Below are 1,145 nucleotides of genomic sequence, written 5' to 3' on the forward strand. Positions count from 1 at the left end.
AGTAAAATGAAGAGCTCACCTTCTGTCTCACATAAATAGACCTTCGTTTTTCTGAATAACACAGTTTTTTCAAAGCAAAAAAAAAACCATCGACAGATTAACAATTGAATATTGAAAAAGGCAAACGTGAAATTTATTTATACTGTACCATTTATTCTCAAATATTGTGTGTGCGTGTTATGCTATGTTGGATGGTTTGTGATATATTCCACAAATGTGAAAATAACAAAAAATGTCTATGAATAAAACAAACATAGGCAGAGAGAGTTTGAACAAGATTTTTTAAAAATGTATACTTCTTAAAAAAAAATTAAACCACACTACTCTAACCCCTCCATTACTTTGTGGACAAATTGAGAACAGGCCTATGTCATATCTCTCCTTTTTATCTTCACTTACAAGCATAGTTTTTAGCACATTATACATGTTCAATAAATGTTTCTCAAGTCTGTAAATAAACAAATGAAGCAAAATAAAATCTTACAGACAAATGAACATACAACAACATTAAAGATAATTATTTACATAAAAAAAGATGAGTGGAGATATATTGAGATTTATACATAATTCACATTACTTAAAATCATTCACCTGATGATTTTGATCTATGGAAAGTTCAAAAGTAGATAAAAAGCTTAATTCATCCTCCTTAAATTAGACTCTAGTGAAAATGGGTTGCAGTCAATGCCAATTTTCTGCTAGTTCCCTTGACCTACATCCATATGGGATACCTGATTTTATTACATATAAAATGTAATGACAATTTTTTCCAAATATTGTTATTGTGTAAAAAATGGATTTGTCTAGGCAACGTATTGGGTATTACATTTTGATACAATTATGTGATGTAGCCAAACACAAACTTTTTTTTTCATTTAAAATCTCAATTTTCTTGAGAAATCAAATCTAAATTGGTTTTTATTTTACAATCTTGCCCAGTTTGAAGTAATCTATAAATTACTTTAATTCTGGCTATTTATGGACTAAAGTGTTATACTGGCTGCTAAAGAAACTCACATTATGCAATTCTTAATAGTTTCTTCTGGGGTCTCAAAATCAAATAAAAATGTGATGTCTGAAGCCAAATTATCCATTATAAGTAAAAATTTCCTCACAAACCTGGACAAAGAACTATGCAGCTAACA

The sequence above is a fragment of the Diceros bicornis genome, chromosome 9, assembly GCF_020826845.1.
Source record: "Diceros bicornis minor isolate mBicDic1 chromosome 9, mDicBic1.mat.cur, whole genome shotgun sequence".
Taxonomy (NCBI): Eukaryota; Metazoa; Chordata; class Mammalia; order Perissodactyla; family Rhinocerotidae; genus Diceros; species Diceros bicornis.